At 37.7% G+C, this 27,308-nt stretch overlaps 3 long non-coding RNA genes across 4 annotated transcripts; 2 read left to right on the top strand and 1 right to left on the bottom strand.

Moving 5' to 3' along the window:
* Positions 1-1,867: 1,867 nt before the first annotated feature.
* LOC147522878 (uncharacterized) lies at positions 1,868-2,433 on the bottom strand. Its single transcript, XR_015195693.1, has 2 exons — positions 2,196-2,433; positions 1,868-2,111 (listed from the first exon to the last, which is right to left on the bottom strand). It is a non-coding gene; the product is annotated as an uncharacterized LOC147522878 (long non-coding RNA).
* An 8,783-nt stretch (positions 2,434-11,216) lies between these two features.
* LOC147522877 (uncharacterized) lies at positions 11,217-12,136 on the top strand. Its single transcript, XR_015195692.1, has 4 exons — positions 11,217-11,350; positions 11,434-11,496; positions 11,897-11,949; positions 12,105-12,136. It is a non-coding gene; the product is annotated as an uncharacterized LOC147522877 (long non-coding RNA).
* A 13,825-nt stretch (positions 12,137-25,961) lies between these two features.
* On the top strand, positions 25,962-26,850 carry LOC147522876 (uncharacterized). 2 transcript variants are annotated; one of them, XR_015195685.1, is made up of 4 exons: positions 25,962-26,051; positions 26,146-26,253; positions 26,344-26,432; positions 26,792-26,850. It is a non-coding gene; the product is annotated as an uncharacterized LOC147522876 (long non-coding RNA). The 2 variants fall into 2 exon arrangements; XR_015195683.1 differs by lacking the exon at positions 26,792-26,850 and having other exon boundaries at positions 26,344-26,785.
* The last annotated feature ends 458 nt before the right edge of the window (positions 26,851-27,308 follow it).

Below are 27,308 nucleotides of genomic sequence, written 5' to 3'. Positions count from 1 at the left end.
ACCACTAGCTTGACACGCCTTCTTATGCGACTTCAACAAATAGAGCCCATTGGAATAAATTCCTTCACCAATCGTCCTCTTCAACTTTCGATCCTGAAAGACGGCAGAATTAGGAGAAAAAATGACAACACAATTTAAGGAATTTGTAAGTTTGCCAACAGATAGAAGTTGGACAGGGAAGCAAGGAACAACTAGAGCGTGACTCTTGAGACTTTGATTAAAAAAATCAACTTGACCACTACCTAGAATGGGGATGGTGGATCCATTGGCTATGGAAATATTATGTTTTTCAGTTTTGGACACAAAATTATGGACAGAGGCAGGGCAATTAGCCATATGATCAGTAGCCCCCAAATCAATTATCCATGAGTTACTATTTTCTGGCATAGTAAAATAGGCATGTAAATTACCTAACACATGAGTTGAGACATGGACTTAGTGAGTTGTTGGAGAATTTGACTCAATTGATGACTAATATCTGAGTTGGACATTGATGTCTCGGCTACTGCGACATGATCTTTCTTGGACAGTTCCTTTTTAAGATGCGGATGTAATTCCCAACAACGGTCCTTGGTATGCCAGTTTTTTCCACAATGATCATAGTGAGACAGTTCCCTTTTTCCCTTACCTTTTTCGAATCCCTGTGACTTCTTTCAAAAATTGTTTTATGCAAGTAATACTGATAGATTCAGAGATTGAAGACTTCACCTCGGAGTTCATGGTTTTTGCTTGTTTTCTTCTCTCGAATAGTTGCACAAACAAGCAGCTGACAAGTGATGGAAGAGTGCTTTCCATTAGAATCTTGCTTTCCAGATTTTCAGATTTTGGTTTAAGACTACTAAAAACTTGCGGAAGATTTTATCCTCCTCAGCCCGTTTCAAAATAGTCTTAGCATTTGTGGTGTGTGGACGATATATGTTTAACTCATCCCATAATTTCTTCAAATTCCCAAGGTGTTCTGTAAAAAATTTCTCACCTTGTTGCAAAACACTTATTGCGAGTTGGAGTTCAAACACACGGGCAGAATTGTTCTGGTTTCCGTATAAATCTTCAATTGAATCCCACATCTCCTTTGCAGAATCAGAGAAAGTAAAAATTCCAGCAATGGTTGACTCCATCGAATTGAGCAACCAGGATCGAACAAGCTGATCATTGGAAACCCAATTCTCATATTCGACTTTATTAATGGCAGGACACACCTTTGTACCATTAACAAATCCCAATTTCCTCTTGCCACCCAGAGATAGCGAAACAGCCCTAGACCAAGGTATATAGTTTGTTCCATTCAAAAGAATTGATGACAGCTTCCAACCGAGATTGAATCAGTCTTTGTTGTTACAGCAGACTTTGGGTTCACTACTACAGAATGACACTTATACCACTGTTTTTAAGTGTGGTATAAATATATTTACCACTGTTATGCAACCGTGACAATAGGTGGTGTGGTATATAATAATAACAAAACTGTGGTATATATGTTTAACGGATATCATGGTTTTTTAAAGAACCGTGGTTTGTATGCCCATTATATACCACAGTTGTCAACAGAACCGTGGCATATAAACTATTGAAACTGTGGTTTATATTAGTGTATGTGTTATAATACCGTGGTATATAGTTATACTAAACACTACGGTTTATACGGTTTATGCCAAACCATATATATATATATATATATATTATTTAATAATAATATATATATATATATATATATATCCATTATTTAATAACCAAATCTTCCACTTAAAACAAAACATAACAAAATTTACGCCTTTGCCCACGATAATCGTTACAACATTTCCATCTTCCCAACAAATTCCAAAATGTACAATAAACTATCAAACATTGCTAAAAAAGATAATAATAATAATAAAAAAAAAACTTCCATTAATTTTTTGAGTGCACTAAGAAAACAAATTTCAAATTCCTTTTCATAAATTAAAAAGGTAAGACTCATAAATTAAACTGGAAGGGTCCGAACATAGCTAAAAATCATCCTCATTCGCTTCCGGCTGAAACACCCCATTTTCCTGGATGAACTGAATAATATCGAGTCGAACATCGTCAAGTTCATCTTGTGTGTACGTCTCCTTCAGTTCTAAATTTGTCATCTGGATGAGTTAAAACACAACATGTGAGAGTTACTATATAAGAATAAAGGAGAGAGAATGTGCTATTATGAAGCATCTCCTGACCTTTAAATTCCTTATCGTCTTTGACACCCGAAGCATTTGCATGAATATGAGGGTTCTTTGAGGTTTCCTCATTCTTTTCAAACAGTGCATGAGCAATCATCCGGCGTGCAACCATATATAGGTACATTCCGCGGCTTTGGTGCGATTGACTCTCTTATCCCTCCATTCTCTTCATAAAAGATCCGCTCACGAGCAGCAATAAAAGGAAGTTTGAGTATATCTGACTTAGTGTACATTGATGAGCACTTAACGGTTAGTCACTATGAATAAATACAAACCATCAAACTACCTCCTCAGCTCAAAATAATGCTTCTGAGAACAAAAGCATAAATTCGTACAAGGTAAATCCCTCCTAGTTCATAATTGGGGTTTGGGCCCAAAAAATTTGACCCTTTCCAATATTAAAGTAGACCTGAATTTCATTTTGTGAACCCGAAACTCAAATTTGATCAATAAATGAAGCCAACTAGTAGACACTTCTTCTTATCCCTCTAACAACAAAAGCCATAAAGACACAACAACCATATGTAAACAGTAAACCTAATTATATGTCCTTGTCAAATCAAACTTTTCAAACCTATTTTTCATGATTGTATTCAAGGAAAGTACAAAAAAAATAGAAACATACAATCTAGCATCACAACAGTAGTTTCTATTTGATAATAACAAAATTGCTACTTACTTTACTTTCTTCCTATAAATGGTAAACTTCCAATCAACAATAAAGAATAAAACTTTACTAAGAAAAGTGATGAAGAAACAAAGAAGGCCAACCTGATTAACAAGTTGATGAGGTTGAACAAGAGAACCAGTAAGAGACCTGGGTCTAGAACTAGAACTTGTAGGCAAAGACTGTTTCTTTGAAGTTATTCCAGGATTTGGGTACCTTAAAGAAGAAGAACGGTCAAAAGGTGGAAGGGGTGTGTTGCGCCCTAATTTTCCAGACAACTGAATATTCAGGTAAAAAAGCTCAATCCAAATATTCAACCGTCTGATAAACCAAGACGTGAGCAGGTTTGACTCACACGAGTCCAAACTAGAACTAAAATATAAAACACCCCCTTAACATCGCGTTCAAAAAAAAAATTCGATGAGTTTTCCCTCGTATTTCTAACATCTCATAAATTTTACAACTTTGTCCTAACCTGAAAATCAGCTAATATACTTCCATTTAATACATTCAACCTCGATTCAACCCAACTACTAAAGATATATTGATTCGTGGTAAGCGGCTACTTAACCATCTCGACAAATGCGGTTAAATCAAAGTAGCTGCGCCGAAACCAATCTCATACCCCATATCGGTCTTTTACAAGTGAAGCGCTAATCCATGTCATAATTATGTAATACCCACACTTTTTACTTCCCTGGATGCTCGAGGTGTGCCCAATGCTAGAGTTAAGATGTCCTTACTTCCTTCAAGAACTACCTTCCTCTCCTCCACTTCCTTAGTCAAGACATCCTTCAATTAATTTTTGAAGTAAACAAGGATTTAGCAAGTCCAAATCACAACAATTAGCATTCATGTCTAACATTAAAACATAAATAATAAACGATTAGAAAACTTACAATCTTTTTCAGCCACTCTTTCTATAGCAACTTCAATGCATTTTCATTTTCTTGAGTAAGCTCTTTTCCATATTGAAGACCTTCAATTTTTTCCATTGAAAGCTGGTCCCAACTCTTTTTTCTATGGTTACAAAATAATCATAAGCGACATGGTTAATAACGATGCATGTCTAGGGTGTCTTGAGAAAATAATAAGCGTTTTTTTTTTTTTTTATTTTTCTGGAAACGAAGTAAGTTAGTATCCTATTAATGGAAATCAACCACAAAAACAAGAAGTTAAAAACAAACAAACAAAAGAAACCAATCAAGACAACACAACATGTGCTAGTGGCGTAAAAGGAATCCTCACTAGGTTAGGCGAGCAAGAAAAACTAATCTGAAACACAAGAATCAGGCGACAGCTCCACGATGAGTCTAAGAAATACAAGTCAAAGTTGGCCGATACCTACTCTCTACAGAAAGATACCCGAGACTTGGTGTGGAGAATACATACTTCTAAAGATAAACAATGGTAAAGGGCACTGGAGATATAATGGTGTTGAGCAACTGATGTGTTCTAAATTGCTATGATTTACTCAGAATAAATCCCTGGAAGATTGGTGACCAATATAATGCAACACTATCTCTTCTTAGCCCAGGAAGAGGGCCAACATAAATGCCATAAAGATGCATGCAGGATTCTACAAAGAACCAATACAATCCAGGCCATACTAATCCAATCAAGAAAGAAACATAGAACAAAATGGGGAGAATTATAATAAAGAGTATGGGCAATTCTATAAGCTTGCCGGCTGGCTATGATTCTTTGCTTCAGGCATAACACAGTACCATGCTAGTAGAACCACTTGTACAAATCCAATATTATGAACAGGTATATCAAGATGTATTACTGACCATAAATCACATATAACAAACCATATTAAACAACTTGTACAAACCATAAATCACATATAACAAACCATATAACAAATCATTTTTCTCTCCTAAGTATAAAAGCAAAGGAGGCTTCTTTGTAGTCAACCATATTAAACAACAACAATCATACCTTGTATATCATCTCACCCCGCCCGATTAATCCCACCAAGAACCTTATACGCTTCCGAATGCACCGAATCAACTCTCGAAGCATATATCTTAACACCAGCCTCCAATGTACAACTTGCCTACACACAAAAACAAAACAAAACAATAAAAAAAAGACCCAACATTTAATAAAAGAAAAAAACTTGAGTGGGGCGCACCTTTTGGAAATTAGTTTCTACGTCATTATCATATTGAGTATCAATTCTAATAATCTCACACATATGATCAATCAACCTTAACTCCCAAGTATTCTTCTGATTAATCTTATTCTCACTTGCTAATTTAATACAGTTTGTGAAAAGTTCAGTAATTTGCTCTTTATTGAAACATAAAGGGTCGGGTTGAGATTGAAGTGGAGGAGGAGAAACGACAAGAATGGATTTGCGACGAATGGCTGTTGCACGCGCACGTGCACGTTCTAGTTGGTCGTTGTTTGAGAATAATAATGGACTCGTTGGTCCTCATCCTCCTCCTCGTGTTGGGGTGGTTTTGGGTTTCGGTCATTGCTTTTGATTTTGAGGTGTGGTCGTTTTTTTCAAAGAGAGAAGAGGAAATGATTTTGAGTTTTTTAGTGTGTGTTTTTTTCCCTCCTCAAAAATTGAATATGAGAAGCTTTTCGGGTTGGGCTTTATGAAGTTGGAGGCCCAATTTAATAGACAATGGATTAAATCCATTAAGCGTGTATTTTTTTTTTTTTCGTATTTCACTATTTGGCATAAAGTCATAAACCACAGTAGAAAGTGGAAAATTTATATACCAATGTTTATGTTTAAGGTAGTGGGGATGTGGAGTACTCTCATCTTTGAAAAAAAAAAAAACTAACCATGGTATATGGCCCAACTTATCCCACGGTTTTCATGTAATCGTGGCATATAAACCAATGACCAAAGAAATTTCCGCCGTGGTATATAAGTATTTCCCACGGTTTTTGAAAGAACCATGGTATAAACGTTTTTATTGACCGTGGTATATGTGTCATTCTGTAGTAGTGGTTTGGTTTTGGATCTGTCATAGTGTTTTGTGTTTATTTAGGTTCATTTAGAGGAGAGATTAAGCACTCCGCTCTGATACTATATAGAATTAAACAATCAATCAAAGAGACAAAACACAAGAATTTATAGTGGTTCGGTGCCAATGTGGCAACCTACGTCCACGGGAGAAGAAATGTGTTTATTGCTTGATTGATTTAAGGTTGTGTTACAGAGAGTTATATATAGCACAACATGAGTGCACATTTGTATCTCTTGTTTCTAAAACACACGAATCTATCGAACCTTATAGAAAACACACAAATTTATCGAATCTCTGTCACAACCGACTAGGGCGCGCCCGCGCGCGTTCATTATGTGAAATATAAGCGCCGCGCCGCCTTCATGTCTGTCTCGACTTCTCCCACAATATATGTTTTAATGCTCGCAATGTGTGGAATGTCGACTAAATGTATTAGTGGACTAGTGGTTGATTATATTCAACTACGTATCATTCTATGAATAAATTCAATGTTTACTTGCGTTGAGAGTAAAAGAAAACTTAAGTGTTAAAAGGTGGGTGCAGTCAATAACATTTAGGGACTCTTTTGTCCAACTGAAAATATTAAAATTAAGAGGGTGCAATATGTAATAGATCGAGTGGGTGCCAACATCACGACCCTTATGGATATTCATCACGGTGTACAAGATTAATGCCCAGAGATTATTCTTTTCCTTCGCCTAAAAAAAAGAGATTATGACCAAAAAAAAATAATGAACTTTCACTTTGGTTTCAAACAAAGTAACGTATTTTTTTTTATTCAAACAAACAACGAACTTTCAAAAAGTTTCAATTTAGACATTCCGTTCAATTAATCAAACGGGGTTAGTTAGGTTTTTCCCCAAATTATTTTTGACTGATATTTTGCACAAATTAATCCGATATTTCGCACATACCACTACACTAATATTTCAAAAAACATAAACCGGATTCGATTTTGATTAATTTGTGCGAAATATCAACAAAAATGATTTGGGGAAAAAAACTTAACTGATGCCGTCTGAATAATTGGACGGAGTGTCTAAATTGAAACTTTTTTAAAGTTTGTTGTTTGTTTGAATAAAAAAAAAATACGTTACTTTGTTTGAAACCAAAGTGAAAGTTAATTGTTTTTTCCTTGTTTTTTTTTGTCATAATCTCAAAAAAAGAAAAGAAAACAGAAAACTTATGGCTGAGCTCTCAATCTCTCATAGTGGTACTTCACCAATTTGTATTGTGTAAATAGTTTCGGAGATACCTCCTGCCTATATTTAGTTCCTTGGAGCATTAACCGTATTTCTCCAACATTAATCTTATTTATAATGGGAAAACTGCGGTTTATTAGTTCCCCTATTTTCGGTTTTAAACCAATTTTTTAAATCAAAAGAGTACCGAAAGTTTCACCCATAAAATTTTCACAAAACTCATGTACATTTATTCAACAAAAAACGGAAAATTCCGCGTTCACAAAAGGCACCGTTTCGCCCCCATTTTCCATCTCTCTCACTTCTCCATCTCTGTTTCCTCTATTCCAAACTCCAATTTTTTATTTTCTCCTTTGTATCATTTTTATATTCTCTTCTCTTCATCTTATTATCTCTATATCCCCAAACTCCACTATTTTCTCTCTCTCATTTTTGTTGGAATTGCACTGACACAATGGATGAGGTTAGTTTCAACAACTTTTACTTTTTCCATATTTTCTATTCCTTTCTAAGCCAGTTTATATGGCCGGACTTCATATTATTCTTCTAATTTTGCTTACTGCCCTTCATCTCGATTCGATCCCAAATACCGTCAAGGATAAGCACTGGGTTTTATAGATGTTGCCTTAATCTTGGGTTTGAGAGTGAAAAATATCCCCGACTCGTTTCGTTTTACTCATGTAGAGTCAAAGGTGCCTCTGAATTTAGGCAGCGGTATTTCAAGGATGATGTGGTGTCCGCTGAGAAAATTCTTGCAGCAAGGGATAAGGCAAAGGGCAATGCGAATGTTAAAGACGTTTATCGGTTGAATCGGCTTTATGTGTTAGAAGTGTTCATTGTTCCTAGCCTTTTGAGGATGATCGACGTGAAATATGTTGATTTAGCTGAAGACTTAAGGCTTTTGATGCATTTCCATGGGGAAGAGTTTTGTTCGATTTGCTAGAGGCTTCACTTGAGAAATCTTCCGAGTTTCTCAAGGAAGATACAAGATCATCATATACATTATACGGGTGCACGTTGGTCTTTGTGATTTGGGCTTAATTATCTTCATATTCCTTCACTGGGTCCGCAGAAAATCAACATTGAAGATTTCCCCAGAGTTCGCGGTTGGTATAACTATAACACCCCGTGTTTTATTTATACGTATTTTTCTATTTAATTAATTAATTTAATTGTTTATTTTAAAAATTCGTCGGATTGGACTCGGGATACGTGGGCTTGGTTTTGGGCCCGAGTTGGTGTTGGGCTTGGGTTTCAGACCCAAGTATATAAACACATTTTTCTAGAAAATAGGGTTCCTGGAGAATAAAATATATTAAAAATGGAGGCAGCTTGTTTACTCGAGCATTGGAGCACGACGATTAATTTGGGAGGATTCGTCGAAGTCATTGTGCGTCCGTGAGTAGAGTTAACTCTCACCACTACCGTAACTATGATTTTCGCCCATTTTAATATTTCGTTTTACGGCCCATTATATTGTTTTGATTCGACGTCGTGTTGTCGAAGTTGTTAAAACTCGAAAGTGATTCGGATTTTGATGTAGAACCGCCGAAACTTTAGGCGTTAAGGGCGGTTAAAGCCCCATTAGAGAAATCGTCCTTTTCCTTTGTTTCTCTGTGTATACTCTTTTTGATTTCTCGTGGGTTGAACTATGATGTTTCTATATGTTTGAATTCGATTTGGTTGATGTCGAGTCGCCGAAGCTCGTCGAAGCCTTCGACAGGCGTCAATGGTGACACCACGCCCGAGCGCAAATCGCCCCTCATGAATTTGATTAACTTTTTTGATCTTTGTGATGTTCATATTAATTGGTTGTTGGTATATGATGAATGTCGGGTTTAGCATGGTGGTGGTGTGGTATTTGTTGGAGCTTGGAGAAAGCTTGAGGTGCGTTAATGGCGTTACTGCCATTACTGCCATTACTGGGACTTGGGGTTTATGCGATTTTGTTTGTAGTTCGAACTGTTTTGGGTGGGTTGTTGATGTTGTATGATTGATGGAGGTTGGAATGAGGGCTGTCGATTGAGTGGAGATCTGTAAAAGCTTGAAGCTTTGAACAAGCTTTAATGGCGGCAACAAAGAATTTCTGATGAGGTTATGTGAACATTGGTTGTTATGGTTTTGATCACGCAGGTTAGAATGAGGATTGATGTCGGGAAGTAAAGGTTTGATGGTTGGGTCGATGTATATGGAGAAGGGGACGATTGAAGCTTTTACGACCATTAATGGTCAGATAGATTGCGATTTTCGCATTAAGAGGAAATCGAAAATTGTTGGTATGGGTGTTGAGGGTTTCCTCAAGGAACCCAACCGGCTTGGGCTCAAATTGGGTGGCGAAAGTGATGGTGGTGGCTTTGTGGCGATGGAGGTCTTTGGAAAGTGAGAGAGGAGATGAACATAAAGCGTTTTTGGGTTTGGAGTTGGGCTTGGGCGAACTTCGAGTTATGGCTCGGGTTTAGATTTTTAAATTTGGATTTTTTGTATTAGACTTTGGGCTTTAGGCTGTGGGCTTTTGGGGTTAGATAAGTTTGGACTGGTTGACTGCTGTTGACCCTTGGCAGGTCGACTTTGACTTTGACCAGAGTTGACTTTGACTAGGGTTGACTTTTGACTAGGGTTGACTTTGACCAGTTGACCTTTTAACTCGGATTATGATTCGGTCTACTAGGATAGGTCTAGAGCTATTAGCATGCTTGGCTGTAGGCTAAGACCTTTCTATATATACGTGTGTACTATGTGATTTTGCAGTATTGCAACGTTATGACACTTAGACATTCATGAAATTAATAACGCGTAAACCTAAAATACGTGAATCAAGATATTTCGTCGTTCTCGGAAATAATAAATACAATAAATTTCAATAATGTGTAAAACAATTTACCTCACTCTTTTAGAACTCTCCACGTCTCAATTGTTAGAATTGAGTTTTATGACTGTTGATGTCATATGATAGGTGGGCATTTATTGAATGTGCCATAAATGGCCCGTTAGCGTTATCTATGGGTATTCATTGAATGTGCCATGAATGACCCGGGTATTCATTGAATGTGCAATGAATGACCCGATTGTTTGGACTGCCCTAAAGAGGAACTAAGGTATTCGCCTTGCGGGTTAGTTGAATTCCTTGAGTGTACGGGAATGTAGGATTGGGCATTCCTTGAATGTGGCGAGAGAATGACCGGGGCATTCATTGAATGTGCCATGAATGGCCGTTAGTGATTTGATAGGTATTCCTTGAATGTGGCGGGAATGACCTAAGATACATAGGTTGTGAAATATGTGTATAAGAAAAGTAATTGATTAATTAATAAGATAAATTAATTTGATTACGCGAGAGTATTTGGGCTTGCATTGGAATACCTATAGGATATCTACACATATTATATAAAATTGCTAACTTTCTTTTGCGGGGAGGGTAGGACTTAATAAATTTTTGTGCGAGGACGCCGTCCTACCCTTATCAAAAGAATGGATATCGGTAAGTTTAAAATTCCGGTTTTTAGATATTAAAACGAGATATTAGAATGAGTAAGATAATGGAAGTCTTGCTTGGGAAGAAGCTATGCCGGTTGAAATGACGGAACTAATTGCCTTCCAAGCCGTGAATGATTAAGTTGTGGGATAATATAACATGATTGTTTGGATAATTAAAGTATGATAATGTTTATATGTGTTTAGTCTACTCATACCAGCAAATTCAATTTGCTGACCCATGTTTGCTTTGTTTTGGCAACGTGGGTGTGTTCTTGGGAACATAGGTGGAAGGCAAATGGAACCGGCGGGCGCAGGATGGGATTCTCACTTTGGAGCGAGCCCTGGGAGTTTAGTTTATTAGGTCTGATCTTTTGGAAGGATGTAATAACGTGAGTTGACATTTTTATATGACATGAGAATACGAGGTTGGAAATTGTTTTTATTTAAAGTTTGTTTATGTTTGTATTGGGATGGAAGAAAGTTTTTAATAAAGTGATAGTTGAGGAATTTGGAGTTTATTTGTGGTTAAGTTGATCCTGTTATGATGTGGGTTTTAGGTTTTGACAGGTGTTGTATCCCCCGTCATAGCCTGGGTTTTTAGACAATTGAATATAGTGATGTTTGAGATATTTATATTTCAAATATTCATTATTTTAATTGTTTAGAAAATCGGGCTGTGACAATAACCTTCCCTAGATGGTCATGCAATCTATCACAGTTGAGAATATTCTCCGGGGGAAGGAACTAAATGTCATACAACATCTTGCTCTAACTAAATTTGAGAAAGACAATAATATTGTGCAAGAAGCCATAGCGGTGAGTTTATCTGTAGTGATAATATTCGAACTTGGGTATATATTTCTACGTTTTATCTGCACTTACAACCCATTTCATTGCAGTTAGAAAGCAGGGAAACTTTGGCCCCAGATGTTTTAGCAAATGAAAGCGAGGTGGTTCAAAAGGTAATGCCATGTACCCAAGTTTATAAAGAAAGTTAAATATGCAGGGAAAACAAGAGCTTATGTGGGGTGTTCAACAACTTGAAGAGGCAGAATATTTAGTTGGTGAATCAAAGAAGTAACATTACTGGAAAACAAGTGTAATTTAGCATAGAGTGCTTTTTAGCACACACCATTTCATAATATCATGAAACCATGAGGTAGATAGAAGTATGGCTAATTATTTAGTGGAACTCTTGGATGTTAACTTGACTCCACCATCCAGTTCCTGTGGTAAATTTACAATTACATATATACATTTATCTAACCTTGCATGCACAGATACACTTTTATTATTCTCAAACTATTTGTGTTTACATGTTCTGATTATTTAAAAATTGGCCCTGATCTGATTTTTATGCAGAATGCCAACTATTGATTTGGAGATGATACATTGCTAGATGGGTTTCCTTAAGGGTAACTCAAAATAACTCATCCTATGAAGTTCAAAATATAATAAGTGAACATGCAAAATATATGATGAGTGTTGATAAAGTTCTATGCTGGGAAATCTTTGTAGGTTTGCTATGCCCCACTTATCCTGTAAGGTCTCACATGCACTTTTCCTGTAGGCATGAAATCTGGTATTATTGGCGGAAGCGGTGCAAAGTGGCAAAACAACACTCATTCAAACAAGATTATTACCTTAGTTGAACCTATTCTTTCTGACGGATGGATCCGGTTAATTAAGGGGTAAGATATGGTTCATTGTTAGTAATTACATCATACTATGAGATATACTAAGAAGCCAACTCTTAAAAATTTGGTTCCATTTTTTTCAGGTGAGCAACTATTCCTCAATGAAGGTGGTTATGTCTTGCAAGCCTCACTTTGCCCACTCTTTAAGGAGTCTCAATTTCAACTGGAACTTCCAAATCACATGTACCTTCTTAATCACGATGTTGAATTTTTAGTTTAATTTTTTACCAATTTGTCCTTCGTTTTATTCACTCATTGCATTTTGATTTTCAGTGCTAACAAAGTAGGTTTCAAAGTTAACTCCAAAATTGGTGATTTTCCTCAAACACACCATTGTTATTGGACACGTTATTTGATGAAAGTTTTGATGGTTTATGTTTCTCATTTAATTTATTCTTTTTCTTAACTTTTAGATTTAACCCATGACTACATAATATTCTTTTCCATTTATCTTCGCTTTTAGATGATGACACTAGCAATGCTTAATATTGAACTTCTTCAAGTAGTTCTCGATAGTTTGTATCATTATTAATTTTTCCCTGTTTTACTATTTATTTTCCTAATTTTTTTTACGTAGTGCGCTCAGTGGTGTGTATTTATTCCTATACGTCTCATTTTTAAAACATTTAACCCATGACTATCGCCATAATTAATATAAAAAAGTTTTTAGCTCCGCCAATGCAAAATCCTTTTTCTTGCATTCTTTGGTCCCAAGCCCAGATAAAGGAGGAGGGGAAACAACTTTACTATGCTTTTCTATGTTCTTTGATGTACAAAGCCGGAATCACACGACTAATAGCTAAAACAAAAAACAAAGACATGAATAGTTCATTCAGTTTTACTCTTTACTTTTTTAGAAATGTTTACATCTTGCTTGGAATTTTGCTTTGAGAACGTATCTTTTTGTTTTTTCGCAGGAGTGTACATGCCATATTTGACACTGGAAAAGTAATGCTATGTACAACCAATCTAGGTGATGCTATGTGGATATTGGCTGCCACATTATCTGTATGGATTCAGTAACTACATGAATTAAGAATTTGTTCTCCTCGAAGCAGAAAACAGCGCGCAACACTACATTTCAATAAAATACAATCAAAGTTTGACGATTATGTTCCTGCATGCATGTATTTGTAGATAGACTTATATCTTACTTATATTTGTATTTTTATGGATGTGCAGAAATATGTTCGTTCAATCTACCACCTACGTCTTGGTTTTGCCTACTTGGCTTCTCGACCATTGATAAACGTAAAATGTCTAGTCTACCTACGTAATGAACTACGAATCCATAAACGTAAGTAAACTAAACTTTTTACTTGATGCTCTCTTGTTTATCAAAGAATTTTTCTACTCTCAACCAATTGAGATATAGGGGAGTAGATAGAGTTCGTTCCACTCCTAGTGCTCTAGCATGGATGTTTTCTAATCTAACTAGTCGTTTTTTAAGTCTATGAGAGTTTTTATGGGAAGGGAATTATACTACGATGCAACTACCCACAAGATGCAACTAGTCGGTTATCGGAATACTAAGGGAATGCTACGTTGATTCTATGATAAGGAGTTGAGGGGATTGATTCCACCTTAACTCAACTTAATCCACTAACGATTTAATCGTCAGAATCCGAATGAATCGAAGCAGAACAATTGGTTATTCCTAATCCCTAATTATACATGGCATTTCTACCAATTCATAACTAGCATGTGAACAATTAAACCCATTCTCATGGTGAACTAATCATTTCTAGAGTGGAATAGAAAATACATTTAACTCTAACGATAATCGAATCAAGCTTTCATCAAGGCTTCACAACCCCCTCTAATGGAGGTTTAGCCTTGAATCATTCCGCAATCATTTCCATTTATATTAAAACTAAACATAATATAAAGCATTGAAATTTATTTAATTAAACAATAATGAAATCTAATTTAATGACTAAATTGAACTAAGGACATAAATTGAAATTAGATCTAGAATTGGAATTGACAAAATCGAAATGGATAAAGAATACTACTTTATTGATCTAATCAAATGAAGAACAAGATTCAAGGTTTAATCTAATAAGGGATTTGAAACTAATTAAAGAAAAACAATTAAATCTAGATCTAGAAGCTATTTTAATGGCTACTTTCTATTCTAAGCTATGAACCCTAATTCTCTACTAATTAATCTACCATTAACTATCTACCATTAACAAAGACTTAAGCTTTTGTTTTTATACATCCAGATCCAAAATTCGTGCATGGGCTTGGAGCCAGGGTTTGGGCCAGAGAATCAGGCCCAAAACCCAATTCTTTCAGTCCAAAAAGGCCTCTTCAGCTGCAGTTGACTTCCACAGACTTTTCGTCCACTTCTGCTCCTCTGATTGGGTCAAGGCTTGGACCATTGCAAAGCTCTTTCCGAGCCGGTCGTTTTGACATAAGGTATGCCCAATTCGAGGTCCGAGTCCAAAGATACGGCTTCGGAAGTTTCTGCTGACTTTTGCTCCTTTATCTCGCTAAAGTGGTACATTTCTCGCACATAATGGACTTTGAAACCCGAAATGCAAAAAAAACGCGTAAGTGTTAACTCTTACTTATTATTCACATAATTGGTCTAACAAGATGATTATTAAGGGGTTAAAACTACAGTTTTGGGCTCTTATCAAACCACCCCAAACAAAGATTTTGCTTGTCCTCAAGCAAAGATGAGAAATTAGAATAAGTGACCAAAAATGGAGTTCTACCTAATCTCGTTTTACTGAGCGCGACATTGCATTGACCATATGCAACAAGGCTTTAAACCACTAGGAATTCCCTAGTGGACGAAGTTATAGCCTCGTGAGAGTTTTCCAAGTGAAGGTACTCACAAACTTCATCTATACTACAACGACTAAGAAAATAAAATTATTGTTTCCTTATTCATGCTCAACTATCTATACATCTCTCTAGCAATTACATAAGAATAACCAAAAAAACCCTAAGTTAATATATGCATAATAATCAATCATCTACAATAAACATATATACAATGAGTAGTACTATCAAATGTTTAGCGGGTTTGTTTTCGGAGAACTCCTAATAGGCCCTTAAATAGGTTCTCACAATAATAGTCAAGAAACAACACTCGATTTTTGCACTCAAGTTTTAAGCTACTCCAAAGGTAGTGGGTACACTTTACCTTACAATCTCAATGACAACAAGGAAGCTCGGGTCAATCAAACACATCGCCATTTACTATCACACTAACCTATTCCTAATCGAGCTAGAGGTCTTTATTAGGTGTTACAGGGATTAGAGATGGTTTAAGAAGGAAGGAAATGGATATTCAAAAGGACAAGTCCGAGATAATAGAGTCTTCAGATATGTAACTTAGAGAAAACCTTGTTATTTTCTTTTTTCTATACTTTGTTTCCATCCTTAGCCATATTTTTTTTTTTTTTCTTTGGCTTTTGACTCCTTTTTTATATATTTTTTTTTTTGGAGTTTTTTATTTTATTTCTATTTTTCTTTTCTTTGGATGGAAACTTTTTTTTCTTTATTTTTCTCAAGCAAGTAACAATTTTTGTTTATATGTGTGTTTTTCTTCTCTTCTTCTTCACTCATTCTATTCTCGGACTTATTCTAAATTGGGTAGGTTGATTTATTCTTTTTTTTTTTATTTTGTTTTGTTTTGTAACAGGTAAAGGAATTGTGGTGTATGGAAGGCTAAAAGAAAAGGCTCAGAGTGGCGACTAGCGGAAAATAATTCATAGGTTTGAATTTCTCGGCTATATCGATCCAAAGAGCGGCCTAAATTCTCACTTAGGATATGGTTTAGTGATCAAGCAAGTGGACGCGGTGTGATTTCTCTATCCGGATTTTACTTCTCCCTTGTGTCATTTCTCAAATGTTTCGCTCATATAAGGCTTTTAGGCTATATTCTCACAGGATTTGTAGAATAAGTACTCTAGCCTAGATTTTAAACTTATCGCTAACAATCATAGATACTCATGTAATATATTTATAGATAGATGCAAAGATTATTACCTACATATTAACCTAAGTTTCTAACAATTATTCTCGATGCAAAAGCTATGAGACTTCTAGATTGTTAAGAGCATGGAGAAAGAAAACAATACCAATATTCCTAAGTGTATAGCATAAACTTATTTATTTATATTTTTAAATTTTTGAAATTTTAACTAGAAAACAAATGCATATTATGTATATCTATATCCTAACAGATGTCTTAATTACGCGGTTTCTATGCCCCCAAACAAGAAGCATGCTTTGTCCTCAAAGCATTGTAAATAAAGAGGGTAGGAAAAATACCATCAAGCGCTGTGGAAATTCGTAAACATCCGCAAAACAATGTTAGAACGCACTAATATAGGAAATAAAACCGACACAACTCTATAAGAGTTCCACCCATTATGGGGTTAACATAATTAAATTGCTTTGGGACATAAGGCATACAAACGTAAACTAAAACTTACCTCCACTCCCGTTGTTATTCATCATCTTCGCCATCCTCTACTTCTATAAAGAAGAGGAGGTTCCTTCGCCCCGCCATGCTATGATAATTTGCCGTGCTTCACGCCATTTATCATCTATGGTTGCTAACCTATTAAGTGCCACTTGGTCTGATGGGGTGTAGGGTGCAACCCGGTGAGGTTGTATCCGCCACCCATGCCAAGTCATTGCACGGAAAGATCGGATAATACTATTGGTGGGTCACACCGTCTACCTTAATCCAATCCGCGGAAACGGTACAAAAAAACAGGAAAGAAACATAGCATAATACGCGGAAATTAGAACAGGCATAAGAAGGTACTTATGCCTCATAGTATAGGCTCGTGCTAAACTAGACATCAAAGTCCGGGAAGGTCATAACCGGCCCATTGGCTAAAGCAAGGAAAACGCCGCAAGTGGCGCCATTCACGTAAGAAAACGCCATTCCCTAAAATGTTTAGCATTATCCAAAACATAACAGTTCCTATGTTCATGGACAAAGCTACCAAGTGGCAACGCTATAGTCCCCTTTGGTCCTCAATAACGGAAAATGCCCCGCCCCATAAGCCTCGCGGCAAAGACTCATAAGTGTAGACATGCATATTATCGCCCCTAATAGCACCATGGGTCTTGTATATCTCACCGGGCATAGCAAGTCCAAGAACAAATGCTAGCAAGAACCCGTAATCTCCATGGTTCATTGTCAATGTTGATGGAGAACACTTGTTCTCCATCCGTCTCTCAAAGAAAATGCAGTTATTATAAAAATAAGATGCAAGTGCCGGAGAATAAAGTTCACCGGTCTTACCATAAGAGGTTCCCTACCAACATATGTGATGGACCTCGCCAAAACCAAGCACCGTAAGTAGTGCTTTGGAACAAATCTTCGAAAAGACTGTTCCGTATCAATATTGGAGATGTCATCTCTAAATTACGCTTTGGAATAGCTGCTAATGATTCGGATACTACACGCCAAAAAACCGAAAAATTTCTGGTCCAGAGAAGTTGGCGCTGGGCGCCAACTAACTTAATGCGGGCGCTCTTTTGTATTTTGGAATTCCAAGAACTTAGCTGGTGGTCGCCGAATTAGGCGCTGGGCGCGCCTCGACAAAATTTTTCTCGACAGAATTTTAGGGCGCTGAAGCTTGGGCGCTAACTGGGTGCGGGCCTCCGAAGTTGCGTGCATTGCTAAAATGAAGTCAAAAACGGGAATCGCGGGTTTGAAGGGTGAATGATGGAGTTTAGGTGTAGTGTGAGTTGTTAGGATAGATTGTATCAAGTTTATATAGGTATAAAGTTGCTAGAATGGATCGGAAAGTTGCCAAAACTAATTACGGCAGTTTCCGGAAATCCTAAAATTTCCAAACTCGAAAACGGAAACAACTCATATCCTGGATTCTAATTCAAACCCAATATCTTTTATTTGGATTTTATGACTGAATATACCTATTTAATCTAGATTTCATCCTACAATGATTCTCAATCACAGATATGCCTAAACTACCATATTTTCACATTACTCCGCAGTAAATTCTAACACTAGGGTTTTTTTATAAAAAATACAGCTTGAAATAATCAAACCACCCCCAAACAAGTTGGGAAGGTGGGGTCAATATGACACAAGCACACAAAATGAAAATGAACCCTTATATTAAAATTTCATTTGGAGTATCACTACAAGATTCACATTACTGAAATAAAAATTACATTACAATAAAGACAACAAAAGTAAATAAAACAACAACTACTAAAACATAAATAAAGGACTATCACTGCTCATCCTCTCTAAACACCTCGCCACTGGTGGCGGAGGGTACTGATCTCGGTGGTGGCTCCCCGAACTCCGTATAGGTCCAAAGAAGCAGCCGCCCTCCGGCCGACGACGCCATGCCTAGCAGCCGCGGTCCTCGAGGCGAGTCCAGATGAGGTGGGAAGCGTGCTAGCATATCTACTCTAAACCGACGCTGGCTTCCATCTCAGCCCTCGCCGCCGCCCCATCTCTCATCCTCCCTCCGGGTGCGGAGCTCGGTTGTGGTGAATGGTGGCCCTGTCGAGTCCGGAGGTCCGCGACAGAGTGTTGAGTGAACGCGATGCCCCTATGTAGCATAGTCATGCGCCAAAGATCGACCAACACCTCTCGAAGGCATCCGTGACAAAGCAGTGCCATCCTCCCATCCTCCTCCGACTCATCCTCATCTACCTCCCGCCGTCCTCCTCCTCCGCTCTCCCTATCCTCGGCAATTTCCAGACTTGTTGGACACACTCCCTATAGATACGCTGGTTCCCGCGGCAGGTAATGTAAATCTCTCGTAGTTCGGAGTTGCCTTCATCTTCAACATGATCTTAGTGATAAGCACAGAAGAGGTGCCAACGACCGTCCGAACCTCCCCGATCATGTTCAAAAAAACTCCGTGATACGTAAATCGCATTCCGCCCTCCGAGTATCCATAGGACGGAGGCAGGTCGCACCGATGTCACCGACCTTGTCCTTGCCTTAGACATTCGACCAATCCATCGGGTCAGAGCCGGTTGGTTGGTCCTCGAGAAGCCTCGGGCGCACACAATGGGAGTTTGATTGTAGCTCCCATTGATGACAAGAACGCCCATCAACGGCTCAACCCCATCAACCGGGGATCCTCAGAAAACCAAGATTCAGATTGATTCTAGGCGAATGCCTAGAATCTCACCCAACAGCCCCAGAGTCAACTCCTCCTCTTCTTCCTCACCAACACAAAAATCTTACTCCCTCCAACTCCGGTGTCAGTAGAACCGCCCGACCAAGTCTTCATGGTAGAAGTTCGGTCGAGTACCGAGACTATTCCAGTCTTTACTAGCCATTTCGTCACCGAAAACGCTAAAATGGTCATGGTGAAAATCTGTTCCCAGATAATAATACGGCGTTGAGCCATCTAGTTTTGAAATGTCGATTGGGGTTTATATAGGATGTGGTGGTGGTGGTTTAGCTTGACCGAATTTTAAGAACAATGGTGGTGGTGGCGTGGGGCGGCAGCACCAAAAAAAATTTTTAAATTTCGTGGTTTTGATAATAGAAATCGGTGGTGGTAGTGATGGTTGGTGTTTTGAAGTCGATTTGAGTTTGGATTTGATTTTTTGGCGTGGGTTGTTTGTATTTTCTTTTTATTTTGATTTTCTTTTAGGTTTGGAGCTTGGTAATGGCGTTAATGGAAGATGAAACGATGAACTGGTCGCGGAGAATGTAAGAGCGCTGAAGCCGCTTCCATGGGCTGGTGGGCTGAAGTTGGGGCCCAAGCCCAAAATCAAAATTTTCGATTTTTTTCGATTTTTCGCGAATTTCAAATCAAAATTCCCGCTTCGCTATCGGGTCCGATATTTGCGAATGAGATATGGAAATGATCAGGAGAGAATTTCCTATCCAATGATCCATAAAACACTCTATTCCGACTTCGGATGACATATGAGATAGTGGAAAACGCCTCGAAGTGCGCATGGCATGACGAAGTTATGCTTAACGAATGAAATCTAAATGAATAGATCATGTCAATCCGAATCGTAATACAATAAAACGGCCTAAGCAACTCTAATGGGACATAAAACATTTTAGTACGAAACACAAACACTTCACCCCCAAACAAATTTTTACAAGAATTTTAGAAAATTTGTTTTTTAAATGGGTCTTTTAAAGTCGATTCTCGAGACTTCATAGATTACTATGTTTATTTTATTTATTTATTTTTTTTATTTTATTTTTTTAGAAGGAAAAACAATAAGCAATAAAGACATAATTCACACCATAGAGAAACATGACTCAAAAACCGAGAAAAAACATGCAAGAGTGGAAAACGCGGAACTATGTGAACCGTGGACTTAGGATCCGATTTTACAGCCACACACTCCATAGGGAGGGCCCGGTTACTTTAATGGTGCACTCACCAATATATTGGAATGAAAGGAAATGCACCAACACGAAATTTGAGTCGCTTTATAGTCGATACTCAAGACTTTATCTAAAACATATGTATGAACATGCAGGTTGATCATATATCAACAACCTAAATAGTTGTGGATCATTCCATAAATAAATATCAGAGGAAACATATCCAAACACAATGAAACACCAAGATTTCCTACGACACATGCCCTAGTGGAATCCAAACTAAGTCGGATAACCCTATTGTGTAACCTATCATGCACCTTATTTTTCATTTTGAATGAGTGGGTGTTCTAGTAAAAAGTGTGGAAAAGTGAATGGTTGTGGAGAATATGGTAGATATGGATAAGTTCTAGAAAACAGCTTGCATAATAATGAGGATTTGGTTTTAATCGAACTCATTCATCAGGTGTGTAGTGGACTGCCTCAATTTTGAAAATGAAGGTGTCACAAAGTTTGTCCTTCAAGATCCGCTTTGTTAGAGGATTTAAAAAATTATAGAGCAATGTAAGAAACAACAGGATCGAAAGTGCAAACTCGGGTTCCTTTGAAAGGGTGGAAGGAGGGGAATCGAGGTGGATGTTGGCTAGTTAGTTCTTGATAGGGTGAATTGTCACCTACTCAAGAAACTCATCAAATTCCTCATCTAGATTGGTCATATCCACATTACTATGGTAGTCCTCACGCCTTTGAGAAAGTCATCTATCCCATCCTCGCCAATAACATGTGTATCGACTAGTGTAGGAAAGAAAATATTGAGTCCGACTTTCCAAAGGAAAGAATATTGGGCATATGATTATCGTGGAACGTGTTGTTGAAATAATCGAAAGCAAAGCTCTCGATCATGCTAACCTCTCCATCCATAGTATTAATCGGGTAATCGCGGTCCTTGTTTTAAAAACATTGACTTCAACAGCAAGATGGCCAAAAGACATGGACATTGAACCATCACGCAATTAATGAGCGATTGGGTTGCCAAGAAAGGACGCCCTAAAATGATCGGACAGAGTCGTTAGCTTAATTCTCAGATCGAGGACTACAAAATCAGCCGGATAGTAGAAATCCCGAACTTTTACCAACACATTTTCGACTACACCCTTAGGATACTTAATAGACCGATCAGCCTAATTGCAACGCCATTTTAGTGGTTGCATTTTGTCTAGACCTATTTGTCTATACAAATAAAATGGGAGTAAGTTAACACTAGCCCCCGTGTCTAATAACGCGGTCGTCGTGATAGAATCTCCTAAGGTGCATCAGACAAGAGGGATCTAATTGTGGTCCTTGTACTTAACAATTCCATTATGTTCGTGATAAGGTTGGGAATTGTTCTCGTAAAAAGCGCCTTTTGGTATATTTGTCTTACGCCTAGTAGTACACAATTCCTTAAGAAACTTAGCATGATGTGGTAGCTTTTAATAGCTTCGAGGAAGGGAAGGTTTATAGTTAGATTCTTAAAAACATCCCTAATCTCCTCATAATTTGTATCCTTAGTTAACATGGCTAATTTTTGTGGAAACGGTGGTTTCGCCTTCATATTTAGCAATTGGTATCACCCGGATGTTTTACCGTAGCTTTTCTTTCTTTGGTTGTGTTGTAAACCGGTACCTCTACAAAGTGGTAGGCTCTTCAGTTTCTATTTCAAAGATCTAGTAATATAGCAGGTGTAGGGCTATCGGGTGGGGTAACTATAGGCATAGTTATTTTGTTATCAACCACTCGCGTAATCGGAGAGTGGTGATGGCATTTATCTCACCTACATTTTCAAATTCATTACTAGTATTATCCGCTACCTCAAAGGTCGTGGTTTGTTGTTTTAGGATTAGGTATCATAACCTCGAAACACACCTTTGGTTTGGGCTTTATCTTGAGCCAACCGTTGGGTTAAATTAGTTACGGATTGTAGAAGCCGCTCGGGTCGATCGGAGCCATTGTTTGAAAAGTTTTGGCTCACTTGTATAAAGGTGTCAAGACGATCCGGTTGTGTGGGTGTAGTGGTCACGGGTGGTGTGGATCGAACTATTTCCCTTGAATTATTTATCGCGGATTTTGATAGTTATTATTTACCTGAACGATACCTCTATTAGCATTATAATTATTATAATTACCTTGACCTTGTGCTTGACCTTGTCGAGGTTGCACTTGGTTGTTATAATTATTAAAATTACCCCGACCCTCGCCCTTGTCAGAGTGGGGCTTGGTTAAAGCTTTATGTAGCCTAACATATTGATTATTGTACCTCGGAGGTGTGACTTGTTGGTTATTTCTCCAACCAAATTGGGATTTTGTCTCCGCGGCGTTAGGTTCACTATTAATGGAACAAGTTTGTTCATAGGCAATAGGACGTGGGATTCGGGATGCTCGTGGACTCCAACAGTAAAACTACATGGATTTGAATTTACATTCATAACGGGATTGGCTTTTGTTGTACAGAAATGGCATCTACCTTTTTTGTGAGGGATTCAATTAGAGTTTTAAGCTCGGATCCGATTTAACCTCAAACATACGGGTAAATTTTAATCGTGGAAGAAGAACTAGCGGAGCGGAGTAATAATCGCCACTACCCCCAATTATTATTACGCTTTAGTTTGGTCCTCTAAAAATTTATAAGCCTCGGAGGCTCCTTTGTTTAAGAAACTACCCCCATTCATTATGTCAAGGACTTCTTTATGGTGATGTTGAAGTCCTTTGAAAAAGGCATTTAACTAACGGTCTTTCGCTAAGTTATGATGTGGACACTCTATAAGCAGATCGGTGAAAACGATTCCAAGCCTCAAAATGTTTCATGAGGATTTTGTCGAAAAGAAATGAATCTTAGAAAGCATCTCATCCGTTTTGGGGGTGGGTAAAAATGTTCCATAAACAAATTTGAACAAGTTTAGCCCACGAAGTCCACGTAATTAGGCTTTGGCAGTTAACCAAGACGCCTTTATCGGGCTAAGGTGAAGGGAATACCCTTAATTTAATTTGTTCAACCAACCGTAGGATGGTGGAATGTTGTTAGGACTTGTTCAATCCTACGATGTTGGTAAGGTTTTTCATGGTCTAAACCATGAAAAACGGGTAACAAATTAAAAATATTTGGAGGATTCTCAAATCCCCTCACCGGGTTTGCTAGAACGATGCAAGATTTGGGGCTATCGCCAAGGCTTTGTAGAAGTCCGGAGAGAGGAGTCTCTTTCTTCCCCATTATATATCGTATGGTGTGTGTGATAGTAGTTAGAGGTGTAGTGTGTGGTATACTAGATAGACTTGATTGTTGATGTTGTTGTGTATTTACGCTCGTGTGTTTTGTACCACTGCATCTTTAATCTCATGCAAGACTAAGTCGAGCTTAACTACACATGCAACACTCCAAACAATTCCGATATACTAGTATAAACCTCTAACAGAGATGCGAGGTGTGGAAGAAAGAATACCCGATTAAGGCCCTTGCTTCGCTTTATGAATAGCGCCTTTGTTTACGCGTGTTCAGTGTTTATAAGAGAATAGAACACCAAAAGCTTGACAACTCGAAGTTTGAATCAAACCGTGGAAACCGAATTTTCAGGGAAGGGCGCTGGCGCTTCTTATCTTGGCGGCTGGCCAAGGCAAAGTCGAAGGTCGCTGGAAGAAGAAGCTGGTGGTCGAAGCTCTTGTTGGGCGTGTCGTATTGTAGTAAACGAAGTCCAAGAAGATAGCTGGTCGCGCTCTTTCTTTGAAGCAAGAAGATAGCTGGCGCGCTGGCGGTCGTTTTTCGCGAATTTTTCCAAAACTGAAACGGCAACCACAAGATGAATCAAACAAGGGGGGTGGGTGAAATGGGACTTAAAAATTACTAATTCTATTATGAAAACAATGATAAAGTGCAACTAAGAGAAGATGGCGCTTATTTGATAAACGTGAAAATGTCTAGTCTACCTAATTAAAATGAACTACTTAATCCATAAACGTAAGTAAACTAAACTTTTACTTGATGCTCTCTTGTTTATCAAAGAATTTTTTCTACTCTCAACCAATTGAGATATAGGGGAGTAGATAGAGTTCGCTCCACTCCTAGTGCTCTAGCATGGATGTTTTCTAATCTAACTAGTCGCTTTTAAGTCTATGAGAGTTTTAACGGAAGGGAATTATACTCACGATGCAACTACCCACAAGATGCAACTAGTCGGTTATCGGAATACTAAGGGAATGCTACGTTGATTCTATGATAAGGAGTTAGAGGGGATTGATTCCACCTTAACTCAACTTAATCCACTAACGATTTAATCGTCAGAATCCGAATTGAATCGCTTCAGTAACAAATTGGTTATTCCTAATCCCTAATTATACATGGCATTTCTACCAATTCATAACTAGCATGTGAACAATTAAACCCATTCTCATGGTGAACTAATCATTTCTAGAGTGGAATAGAAAATACGACTTAATTTACGATAATCGAATCAAGCTTTCATCAAGGCTTCACAACCCCCCTCTAATGGAGGTTTAGCCTTGAATCATTCCATAATCATTTCCATTTATATTAAAACTAAACATAATATAAAGCATTGAAATTTATTTAATTAAACAATAATGAAATCTAATTTAATGACTAAAATCAACTAAGGACATAAATTGAAATTAGATCTAGAAATGGAATTGACAAAATCGAAATGGATAAAGAATACTACTTTATTGATCTAATCAAATGAAGAACAAGATTCAAGGTTTAATCTAATAAGGGATTTGAAACTAATTAAAGAAAAACAATTAAATCTAGATCTAGAAGCTATTTTAATGGCTACTTTCTATTCTAAGCTATGAACCCTAATTCTCTACTAATTAATCTACCATTAACTATCTACCATTAACAAAGACTTAAGCTTTTGTTTTTATACATCCAGATCCAAAATTCGTGCATGGGCTTGGAGCCAGGGTTTGGGCGAGAGAATCGTGCCCAAAACCCAATTCTTTTCAAACCAAAAGGCCTCTTCAGCTGCAGTTGACTTCCACAGACTTTTCGTCCACTTCTGCTCCTCTGATTGGGTCAAGGCTTGGACCATTGCAAAGCTCTTTCCGAGCCGGTCGTTTTGACATAAGGTATGCCCAATTCGAGGTCCGAGTCCAAAGATACGGCTTTCGGAAGTTCTCACGACTTTTGCTCCTTTATCTCGCTAAAGTGGTACATTTTCGCACATAATGGACTTTGAAACCCGAAATGCATAAAACGCGAATCAGTGTTAACTCTTACTTATTATTCACATAATTGGTCTAACAGTATGATTATTAAGGGGTTAAAACTACAGTTTTAGCTCTTATCAACCATATACATCAAAATGGTATCTATGGTTGGTGTGACCAGAACGACTTTCCGGTGTTGGTGTTCGGATTTTCAACTACACGTTTTACAGATGGAAAAATCAAATTATACAAACTCAACATGCAAGTGTGGGCTATCCCAAGATATAGTTTTCATGTAAGCTGTCATATTTCTTCCAACCAGCTTATAACTGGACTGTGATTAGTATTTTAAGCTTAATGGTTCTTGATTTGTGTGTGGACGTACATAGTACATGTTAGAATCTCAAAAAAAGCATATCAATAGCTTGATTGAGAAAGCTATACATGACACTGCATTGAAAGGAACAAAAGTCATAACACTTGACCTACTAAACCAGGTTAGTTCTTTAGTAGCATCTTAAACCAGATACGATTTCTTTTTGTAAGTTATTATGCGTCGGTTAATTGCCTTATACTTCTTTCGACAGGGGGAGGACCTAAACAAAAATGGATGGACAAGTTCTTCATGGCCAGGAGCTGACAGTTGTGTTTGCTGAGGAAACCAGAAAGAAACTTGGTGAGATGAGAGCAAGGGAACGACAGAGATAAACTTGGGATTTATGTTTTTTTTTATTCTTTGATAATTGTTTTTGGTTCATGATTTGTTGCTTTGGTTCATGATTTGTTTGATAAGTGTGTTGTGCAAGAGTTGTGATGTACGAGCATATATAGCCCATTAGGTATATCATAGAACAACTGTTACACTTAAGGAGCAAACCCTTAATGTGTTTTTGGGATTTGATTTATGCGTTTCCATACGATTTGTGGACTGACCTTTTTTGGAATTCAAGTGTGTATAGTTCTATTTGCCCATCATCTGACCAGTTTTCCTTATGTTCTCCGCGTGCTTACCTCTTACTTTTAAACTTCGCGCAGTTTGTTCAAGATATACAAGTCATCGCATCAGGACTCATGGATCGGAATGATTTTAGAACCAAGGAATGACTATAGTTCTTGGTGTACATTGAGAATGCATGGCTATAGTTCCCGTGATATTGGAAATGATGTATGTTTTAACCCGATTCACAATCAACTTGCAGTTCAAGCTTTTGTAGGGTATGTCATGCCTTGGTAGCTTGAAGCAAAATGGCTAAGAGAAATTAAAAAGTTTCGGGAATGAAGGATTAGGTACTCATAAATGGCATGAAGCCAAACGATAACCAAGTAGGGAACAACGCCGGGGCCATACTTTGTTACAAGAACAGAGATCCCTTTCACTCGTAAATGGTAATGTTAATGGAAAAGCTAATATTTGCGGCTATTCTCTTGAATTTAAAATGTTCCACGAGACTACCATTTGGGTCAATATTTATATAATTCTCTGCATCCTTGCAATGAACCATGCTACAGTAAGCCCATGTCAAGAGACTCTGCACAAACACCATTCATCCAA

The sequence above is a fragment of the Coptis chinensis genome, chromosome 1 (assembly GCF_015680905.1).
Source record: "Coptis chinensis isolate HL-2020 chromosome 1, ASM1568090v1, whole genome shotgun sequence".
Classification (NCBI taxonomy): domain Eukaryota; kingdom Viridiplantae; phylum Streptophyta; class Magnoliopsida; order Ranunculales; family Ranunculaceae; genus Coptis; species Coptis chinensis.
Note: the sequence above shows the minus strand (reverse complement) of the source record. Positions and strands in the feature narration are given on the sequence as shown.